Genomic DNA, 10,797 nt, shown 5'->3' with positions numbered 1-10,797 from the left:
TTCATCCGAGGATTGCGCCACGAGGACATTTACAATGGCCTAGTCATTAGAGGTCTTACAACGTGGGAAGCAGTCACTGCCAATGCAATCCAGTTAGAAGACAACTTGATGATTGCAAGTAAAAAGGTGTCTTCAGAAACAAAATCCGTTAGTTCGCAAGTATCTGGGCACCCAAGATATCTGAAATGTTTGTGACCGACCTTACTAAGGCTCTCCAAGAATACTTTAGGGGTAATCGAGCTCCTCAGAATAGCCATATGTACCCAAGGAGAGAGCAACAATGGTGTTCGGTGTGCTTAGGACCACATAGCACGAGTGAATGTCCCACATTCAGAGTTAAATTCAATGGGAATTGCAATGCATGTGGTAAGTACGGCCATCAATCTAAGGATTGCCTAGTACTTAAGCAGATGTTAGCAAATCAGGCACCACTAGCCTGGTCAAACACACCTCAAGTACCCGCACTAATGCCTGCACAACCTGTCGAGCAACCGTCACAGCACATAGTTCCAAGGAATCCGAATGTAGTCCAGTCTGTGCCGTTACCACCGCCAGTGCTAGGACCACAACCTCCACATCCAAGGATTACTCCTATAAACCAGAAATGATTCCCCAGTACTACATGGAGGATCATTTCGGGCAAGTCAAGCCTGTATATCAAGCGGTTGCTCTCGCCACAAGAGGGCAAAACCTTAATACCTTGGCGAGGAGACCACCTCTTCAATGCTACGAGTGTGGTGGACCGCATCGTGTAGCAGAATGCCCTAATAGGCTACAGAAGATCGCTACTCATATGCAACCAAATCAAAGGAGCACATCGGGAATGCCGGTACTTACATGTAATCGTTGTGGCATAGATCATTTGATCGCTCAATGTCCACATAATCCTAATGCACCCAAGATTACGTCATTGAATTTGGTTGAGGTCACCAACCAAGCACGAGGAACCACACCCGTTGTACCCGCGAATGTAGTTACACGGTCAATGCTTCAAAATCAAAACTACATTCTTGAAGAGAGGGATATTGCATCAATCGCTCAGGCAAAGAAAAAGAAAACACGACAAAGAGATCGCTTAATGCCACGAGCTCCAAGCCCAGTTCAAAGACTAACATAGGGACAAGAGACGACCTTGTGTATATGAATGATCCTGAAGATGATTCTGATTCAATAGAAACCATGGGGACCAAAGCCACTACCTTAAGGGAGGAACCCACTCGGGAGCTCAATGAAGGAGAATCAAGCGAGTACATAAATAAGGGAAAACAGAAGGAAACTTCCTCGGCCCCACAACTAAGTCAGTTAATGCCCTCTCGACCACCCAAACTGACTGAGACTCCCCAAGACAAGCCTTGTGGGCCAAAAACCCTTAAGAAAAAGATTGGAACTTATCCAAACCCAGTTGAGGAGATTGAACAAGTGCAACACTTAAGGGGTTTGGTGGAAGAAACACAAAGAGAACTGGAGCCAAACCCGAGAAAAATCAAAATTCCAGACACAGTGTTTCCTACGCAAGTTCAGCCTCACCGGAACCATGAACCGTTAGCTATACCTAGTATCATTCGGGAAGAAAGTGAGGATAGGACATCCGGAAGTGGGCAAACACCCTTCTTGCTGGAAAGAATGTTTAGTGAGGGAATGCCCGACCCCATTGAAGAGGAAGTGATTCCATCTTCACCAGTCCCTAGTCAAGGGGCAATGTCTCAAAAAGTACCGTTGAATGTGTCTAAGCTAATGGATTTCATGTCCTCTGAAATCAGAACCACGATCATATCCAAATTATACGGAGATCCTGAGCTATTCTTAGCTCTTCGGGCATTTCTCAATGGAGAACTAAAGGCGGGGCTACCATAATTTGCAAATATGGATAGAGCCGACACGCTTCAAGATGAGGAGGAACATTGGGATCTACAACCCAACCTAGATGAAAACTCGGTCGTGGAAATACCTGTTAACAAGTTGGGACAGTACTTTGAAGGGGACGAATCTAATGCAACCCTCCCCATTACTACCAAGGGGTTAACTCTAAAGGGTCCTTGATGGTGGTGATGGCGTGAGCATTGTGACTAAAAACTGTTGGGAATCTATGGGAAGACCTCACCTCGAAGTCACAAACATAGTGGTTAAGATGGCAAACGGAACTATTGCTAAGCCTATTGGAATGTTAAGGGACCTTAAGATCAAGGTTCTGGGGTACAAGGTAAGACATACCTTCATTGTAATGGATTTCTCCAAGCATCCTATGTCATATCAAATGATCTTAGGATGTCCTTTCATGAGGGAAGCACAAATGGTGCATGACTGGTCGAAAAACCATGTCTACCTACAATTCGAGGACTCTGTCATTCGAGTTGATCTTGAGAATGGTCGTGCACATCCTTTAGGATGCAAGGTTATCATCGATAATCGATCGGATACCACTGTTCATTCCGCCCCATTAAGGTATTGCTATACATGCAAAAAAGAGACTGATGATGGGAAGGATTCTCCTTACATGGATGTCCTACCGGGTATGACTGAGTCGGATAACGTGGATTGGGTACACCTAGCGGCAACCATAGACACATGGGGAAATAGAGGCACAAGTTGGGTAACACCTGAGGGGCAAGATATGCCACCGTTAGTGCCAATAAACATGATAGGTGTTATGCACTTGACTCCTGATGGGCGAGAACGTGGCAAACTCCACCGACACTGAAAGTAGCGAAGACTCTGACCAATTCAACTCTGAGTATGAATCTCAAGAAGAAACTGACCTTGAGCCTGATGGGGAAAATGAATCAAATATTCACCCAAATGTGGAAGCAAGGTGCTCAAGGCCTAGGACAATGGCCTCCTGCAGTTCATCCGAAAGTGAAGATCGACCAAGTGAGTCCGAATCTGATAGAAACAAAAATCAAAAACTTGGTAAGAAGAAAACGAGACATAAGCGCCAACGCTATCGAGCTAATGTACGAACTGCAATAAATAAGGAGAGATCCACTGCAGAATGGCTTAGTTATGTAGGAGCCATTGACGCTCATCGTCGGAAGATAGCGGATAATTGGGGACAATACCTCCTAAGTGTCATGTGGTGTATTCCGCAACCTCATGACGTCGCCCAATTAGAAATTGAAGAGAAGCCAAAACTAAGTCGTACTCCAAGAAGGCGGCCAAACCAAGAGTTGGCTCAACAACAAAAGGAGGCGGAATTAAAAGAAAAAAACCAGGCACAATAAGAACCAGTAGACTTACACCCCGCACCCGAGCATTTCAAATCATTCACCACAGGGGAACGTAAAGTAGTCTACACAAAAGCCCAACGAACGCCTACCAATGGGAGTAGCGGTGTCTACGATGGCCCTGCGGTAGTTAAGGAGATAGACTTAGCAGATCCGGGCGAGGAGTCTAAACCAGTTTTTATTGCTCAAGACCTCACCAAGGCGGAAGAAGCTGCACTTATGAAGCTTCTTAAAGAATTCAAGGACATATTTGCTTGGACATATCATGATATGAAGGGTGTTCCACCCTCGGTGGTGCAACACACGATTCCAATGATTAGCACTGCTAAACCAGTCTAGCAACGTCCCTACCCAATGAATCCTAAGTACGCAAAGATTGTACAAGAAGAAATTGAAAAGCTGGTAAAATGTGGATTCATATACCCAATTGAGCACTCAGAATGGGTTTCTCCGATAGTCATCATGCCAAAGAAGAATGGGAAACTCAGAGTGTGCGTTGCCCCTTGCCATATTCTGAACATGTGCTTGAAAGAGTGGCAGGCAAGGAGGCATATAGCTTTTTAGATGGGTACTCGGGTTACAATCAGATCACAATTGCAGTCGAGGACCAAGCTAAAACAGCATTTATCACGGAGTTTGGAGTGTTTGCCTTTCGCGTCATGGCTTTTGGCTTGACCAATGCACCTGCAACATTCCAACGATTGATAAACACGGACTTTAAGGAATATCTAAGGGACTTCTGTGAAGCTTTCTTAGATGATCTTTGTGTTCATTCCTCTTGGGACGAGCACTTGATGTGTTTACGAAAAATATTTGAAAGGTGTAGATTATATCGCATCTCCTTGAATCCTTTCAAATGCCAATTCTGGGTTAAACACGGAGTTATCTTAGGGCATATAGTGTCCAAAAATGGGATTTCCATTGACGAGAGTAAAATCAAGGTCATTCTGGAATTACCCCCACCCACCAACTACAAGGGAGTCCAACGGTTTATGGGCCATGTTGGTTATTATCGAAGGTTTATTCTATTCTTCGCCGAGATAGCTCGACCATTGTATAAGCTTCTCATCGAGTTTATTTGGACTGAAGAATGTGACCGTGCCTATGAGCTATTAAAGAAGGCCTTGGCGAGTGCTCCAATCTTGAGAATGCCTAACTGGGATTTACTCTTCCATGTGCATATTGATGCATCAAACTTTGCTATTGGGTGTGTGTTAACTCAACTTGGAGAACACAAGCTAGACTACCCCATTAGCTTTGCCAGTCGCCAGATGAACGATGCTGAGATGAACTACACCACTACGGAGCGAGAAGGGTTGGCAATGATATAAGCAATAAGGAAATTTCGTTATTACCTCCTTGCCACCAATTTTGTTTTCTATGTAGATCATCAAGCATTGTTGTATCTGGTAAACAAACCATGCTCCACAGGAAGAATCACACGATGGCTATTGATTCTTCTTGAGTTTGATTTCACTGTTGTTGTGAGACCTGGCAAAAAACATGTTATGGCTGATCATTTGTCTCGCATACCTAATGGTGAGGCTCCTACGGGGGTTGATGATGACTTATCGGACACTTCCCTGTTTATGGTGGAGACAATGCCTGAATGGAGTGAGAAGATTGTTAACTTTTTGGTTAATGGCTTTCCACCCAAGGAGCTTCGTAAAGATCTAGCTCGAAAGCTAATCAAAGAATGCAAACCCTATTGCCTGATAGCCAGGACTCTTTATAAAAGAGGAAAGGATGACGTTCTTAGGCGTTGTGCCCGGGAGGATGAGTATCTATACATTTTGCAAGAGGCACATATGGGCGTAGCCGGTGGTCACTTCTCAGGAGACTTAACTGCGCGAAAGATCTTACAATCAGGGTATTGGTGGCCCACTATGTTCCAAGACGCATCACTCTTTGTGAAGGGTTGCGATGAATGCCAACGATATAAGAAACCCCAGAGGAAACATCAGATGCCCCTACATCCGATCAAAGTAAACCAACCATTTGAAAAGTGGGGTTTAGACTTTGTAGGTCCAATTAGTCCAGCGGCCCGAAACACACAATCTCGCTATATTATTGTGGCCATTGACTATATGACCAAATGGGCTGAAGCGAAAGCGACACGTAAGGCAGATGCGAGGACAACAGCCAAGTTCCTCTTTGAAAATATAATCACACGATTTGGTTGTCCTTTTGAACTTGTGAGCGACAATGGTACGCATTTTATAAATGAAGTGATTAAGGAGCTCACAACAAATTTCATGATATCCCATCATAAATCTACTCCTTACTATCCGCAAGCGAATGGCCAAGCCGAGAGTACCAACAAGACTTTAATCTCTATTTTGACAAAGACAGTTGAAGCTCATCGCACGGATTGGGATCTAAAGCTTACGATAGCTTTATGGGCCTATCGTACTGCGTACAAAGTGGCTATTAATTGCACACCATTCAAAATGGTATATGGCCAAGAAGCAGTCATGCCGTGGGAATTTGTCATTCCTAGTCTTCGTGTTGCTACTCAAGAGGGTTGGGATGGTAATCCCTTAGTAGAGCGTCTATATATCCTTGAGCGGCTAAACGAAGAAAGACAATTGGCTGTATACGATGCCCTTGTGGAGAAGGATAGAAGGAAAAAATGGTTTGATCGCCATCTAAAGGACAAGGACATCAAGGTTGGGGATAAAGTCCTGATGTATGGAGTGCGAAACGAAAAGAAGAAGCTCAAATATGCTGGTAAGGGACCATATAGAGTATGTGAAATTACCTCGCAAGGTACCATCAGAGTAGAGACTCTCGACGGAGTTGAAACCATTGGATTCCTTAATGGGAGTAAATTCAAAAGATACTATGACCCCCTGAGCCAGGAGGAGTTACATGCAATCCATCAAAAGAAGGTAGCTAAAGAACAAGCTGAGCTTAAAAAGATACAAGCGAGAGTCGAAGCCAAAGAACGTCAATAGCGTGCTAGGAGACAACGAGAAGCCAACTTGGGAATTACGCAAGTATTTTTCGAGGAAGCAGAGGAGGATGCACTGGAATCTGACCCACCTCTAAGATACCCAATTGAGTTACAGAGTCCTTACGGCGCGGCGGGAGGTGCTGTATAATGCATTACTGGATACAGGAGCTCAACACAATTTGCTATCATATGGCGTGTGGTGTCAACTGGGAAAACCACCTTTATCCAAGGGTTCTATCCAAGTTCAAGGAATCAACAAGAAGAAAACCCATGTCTCAGGAATTCTGCACACTCCGGTTGCTCATGACAAGGGAACCACAATTCAAAGCTTTTTGGTTATGCCTGCTGGTACCATGGAAGGGACTGTAATCTTAGGGTGCAAATGGATGATGGCCACCAAGTGCAATATCGATTAGGCAACCAGACAAGTCACAACGCAAGAACCAACACTAGGTCTGACCGCTCAAAATCTCGCACCTAAGTCATCCACTCAAATATTAGATAATGAAAAATCACAAAGTCCAGTGGCAAAACCATCTTCGATTGTTGGCCACCCCTCTAACACTTCAACGCCAAGAGTGGAAACAGGCAAGGTGGTCCCTAAAGCTTCGCTTACTATGCCAAAGAGTACATACAAATGGGTCCCCAAAGCTTCGTTAACAGCTACTTCCCCTGCTCAATCTCGTTCAGCCACCAAGAAGCCTCGTAAAAGGAAAGCAGCTACCCACCCGAGAAAGGGCAATGTAACATCGCGATGGATCCCTAAAAAATTATTAGTAGCCCAAGGGTACTACGAGGGGAATGACCAGATTTGGGTCCCTAAACATAAGTTGAATCCCTCTACATCACCTGTAAAACCTTGCAAACCAATTGTTACCACCCCAATGACAATTCAAGACCATGGTAAGGGAAAGGTAATAGAGTGCTCCGCACCACTTCTTCCAGAGTTAGTGTCTCTCTTTCAAATCAATGAATGAAGCCTCCTCAATTGAGCATTTTGTGTCATTGCCACTCTCTTATCTTTCAAACCCTTATTCAAACACTCTCTTTACATGTGAATATCTCATTTAGCATTAGCTCCTCATGCTTAACCCAACTTTGGACCTCTTTGATGATTCATGATAAGTGGGATAAGGAGTTATTATCTTGGTGGGCCTGTGACTTCTCAAGGTAGCCCTTGCCTTATTGCCGCCCTCCTTTGGAGATACCAATGGTTTTAGCAGTAATGAGCATGCAAAAAGACTTTGGGGACTATAGGTAAATCTTTATGATTGTCGGCTGAGCAATGTTAACCCTTACCCTCTAGCTTGAATCATGAAGGAGATGAAAGGCAAGAGGCTATGTGAAAATTGAGGTTTCATGCAAAGAGAAGGAAGTGCAGTTTTTGTGGTCCAATATCCAAATTTCAACCGGTAATAATTACTCATCACTCGGGTATTGGTTTCTAAAATTGATCATATGGCTAGGAAGCTCTTTATATTCTCTTTCCACTCATGTAACTAATTTCTTAATCCCTTACTTCATTGATGATCAGAATTTCTCCCAATTTTGCTATTTTTTAGGCGAATTTTGGCAGTTTTATAGTCTTGTAGTAAAATGGTCATAACTTTTCGCTCGGTTGCCCGTTTTTGAAAGTTTTTATATAGACGCGAAGCTCTTCTCAAGCTCTAGGCACCTATGTAATCCTCTTTTGCACAGTCTATATGGATTTAAAATTGCAATTCTCTGTGTATCTTTATTTTTATAGACTTTTAGCCATTCTTTCTTCTTAATAATGATTAATTCCTCCTAATCTCTTACCAAAAGGCAAACCCCATGTGTCTTATCCTCTTGTAAGTGATTGCTATATTCTTTTACTTTAATATGTTCCGTCCAAATCGCCCAATTCGAACGGATGAACCTTACCAACATTCCCCATATGTTTCCGTTCACATAATCCTGAGTCGGAAGATTTTCTTCCAACAAAGAATTGCCCTCTTGTTTGGAGCTGCAAGACTGGTAGAAATTCTTACTTCTCCTGAGCCTTTCATCTTTCCTTCCGTGAATTATGATCTCACCTTTGATGTGTTTATCTTTATCTTAACCTAGGGAGAGAAAGGGAGGTGAGGAGGCTTTGAGGTTTCATGCAAGTGTGTTTTGATTCTAAGAAGTGACCGAAGTCAAAACCCCAACTTTGTGTCACAGTACCTAAGTGGAGTGATGAGATCTCAGAGTATTTGGCTTATGGATTCCCGCAAGGATATACCCTTAAACAAAGATAAGATGCGGAGGCTTATAAAGCTTGCGGCACCATATCAATTGATTGCCGGAGAATTGTATAAACTGGGCAAAGACAATGTACTCAAGCGGTGGGTAAGAGAGGATGATTTCGTGACATACTAGAAGAGTCTCATTCTGGGATAGCAGGCGGGCATTTTGCTAGAGAGATTACAGCTCGAAAGGTGCTCCAAGCTAGACTCTAGTGGCCTGTGTTATATCGAACAAATTAGGAGCATAAGCTTACAATAGCCCTTTGGGAGCATAAGCTTACAACAGCCCTTTGGGCCTATCGCATATCATATAAGGTGGCAATAGGATATACTCCTTTCCATCTAGCTTATGGTGTTGAAGCGGTTATGCCCATGGAATACCTAGTTCCAAGCTTGAGAATTGCTATACAAGAACGTCTAACTAAAAATGCATTAGCTGAAAGGTTAATTGACTTGGAAAAACTGGATGAGACCCGGTTGATAGCATCACATGGACTCATGGTTGAAAAGTTACACAGAAATCATTGGTTTGATAGAAACCTCAAGAAATGGGGGACCTTGTCCTCATGTATGGTGTGGGAAGCGCCAGAAGAAAGAAACTGAAATACCGAGGTCTGGGACCATTTCGCGTATCAAAAATCACACCTCAATAGTTTGTCCGTATAGAGACGATTGACAGCATCCAAATGGAGAGCTATGTCAATGGGAGTAAACTAAAAAAATACTTTGGCCAAGAAATGCTCTTCCAAGAACACCTCTTAAAACAACAGAAACAATTAGCAAAAGAAAAAATCCAGCAAGCGCAAGACGAGGCTAAAGCTAGGCAAGCAAAAGCTAAAATGAAGAAGGGCCTGATTCATGTCAACATGGCTTCCATAACCCTTGTGGACGAAGAGGATTTAAACATTGAACCAGCAAGACTCAAGTTAGGACTCACAACAAACAAGGGCATTGCAACTTGATGGATACAGGTTCGAGCCACAACCTAATCTCATATGATACTTGGATAGCCTTAGGGAGACCAAACATTGAACACACGGATGAAAAAGTTCGTAGTGTGCACTTAACAACCACAAAGGCTGTTGGGTATTTAAATGTTGACATTTTCATCAGTAATAATCCCTTGGTTGGAAAGGTGTTTGTAATGCCTGTTGTGCTAGAATGGAAGAGGAGATGATCTTAGGACGATCCTGGATTTGTGCCAACAAGTGCAATATCCAATGGGAAGACAGAACATCATCGCTAACCATCAGTGAAAGGGTCATGTCCATACCATTATGGACCTCGACAAATCAAGGCAAACAAATCGCTGAGGTAATACCTCAGAAAACAGAATCTAAACCCACCGTGTTGAAATTGCCTACACAAAACCCAATATACAAGAGTACATATAACTGGGTACCCAAGATACCCCAAGGTCAACCTGCGAGAAAAGAACCAATGAATGATGAACGTTCTCATGAGAGAACCCAGTTCAAAAGTCAACCATTGCCACCATTGATAAAGTGGCAAAAGGTCAAGCACTTGTAGAAGCCTCATGACTGTCATCAACAATGGATCCAAAAGGACCTACTATGAGCACAAGGCTACTATCAAGGCAATACAACAATATGGCTACCCAAAAGAAAATCTACGACAATCGCCACAACAAGTTTGAATCAACATACAAAAGAGGGTGAACGCTTTCAGCATCAATTGCCAAAAAGGGCAAACCCCACACTTGCACTTGTGTGGAGAAGGAAGCAAATTCAGCAACTTGAGTTGAAAATGACTCAATCAACAACAATACCTACAATGAATACAAAATTGAAAAAGATATGTGAAGGAAAAAGCAAGGGTGTCCCAAGTATAAGAAATACACAACCAGACACCACAACAAAAATATTTAATTGAGTGGAAGGAACACTAAAAACCTCCCAATTAGAATTAAAAAGATTTCATAAAAAATGCCTAAAAGTGCTAAGGAAAACCTTTGGTTTCCATGGTAAAATTAAAAGAAAAAAAGAAAAAAGCAATGCATCATCATGTGCATGTGGGAGAGTTTGAGCACAAAAGTTAAAATTTTGATTTTATAAACTTTACGTAAAACTGCAGAAAAATGTTTCACGTCGTGAAGTACTTCAAACTGTTTCACAACGTGAACCATTTTTTAGTGTTTCACGTCGTGAAGTGCCTCAAACTATTTCATGACGTGAGCCATTTTTAGTGTTTCACGCCGTGAAAGATTGCGAAGAAGTTCACGCCGTGAAACGATAAGAACTGCGGCACTCACAAAATGACATGTGGATTGTTCATTTAACATAGCCACCCTATCTGACGGCTACGCTATAAAATCGATTTTCTTCCTTTATTTTGTCACTTTACACTCGGT

The sequence above is a fragment of the Cibotium barometz genome, chromosome 56 (genome assembly GCF_041138505.1).
Source record: "Cibotium barometz isolate CiBa-2024 chromosome 56, ASM4113850v1, whole genome shotgun sequence".
In the NCBI taxonomy this organism is placed as follows: Eukaryota; Viridiplantae; Streptophyta; class Polypodiopsida; order Cyatheales; family Cibotiaceae; genus Cibotium; species Cibotium barometz.
This window is presented reverse-complemented; position numbering follows the sequence as displayed.